This window comes from Teleopsis dalmanni, chromosome 1, assembly GCF_002237135.1.
Source record: "Teleopsis dalmanni isolate 2A chromosome 1, ASM223713v2, whole genome shotgun sequence".
Taxonomy (NCBI): Eukaryota; Metazoa; Arthropoda; class Insecta; order Diptera; family Diopsidae; genus Teleopsis; species Teleopsis dalmanni.
The window spans coordinates 219,831,875-219,832,180 of record NC_051846.1 but is presented as its reverse complement, the minus strand read 5'-3'; positions in this window follow the sequence as shown (position 1 = coordinate 219,832,180).

Below are 306 nucleotides of genomic sequence, written 5' to 3'. Positions count from 1 at the left end.
GACCTGCGTTACTATTATTGCTCTTATATTCAATTAAAACTATATTGATTAATTTACTACTATTGTTATTTTATAGTTTCAAGTTTTTTTTTTTTTTGTTATATATATTTTTTTTTAATTAATGCATTTCATTCTAATTATGCAAATCGAATAAAGATCTTCAGTTTACTTGACATCAATAAGAACTCCGATTAATTTACTGTTCAATGATTTTTTTTTATTTTTACATTAATACTATTATGATAAAATATTTTTTTTCTTTTCAAATGCAAATAATTTAAATAATTTTCAATGAAACTGACTTAA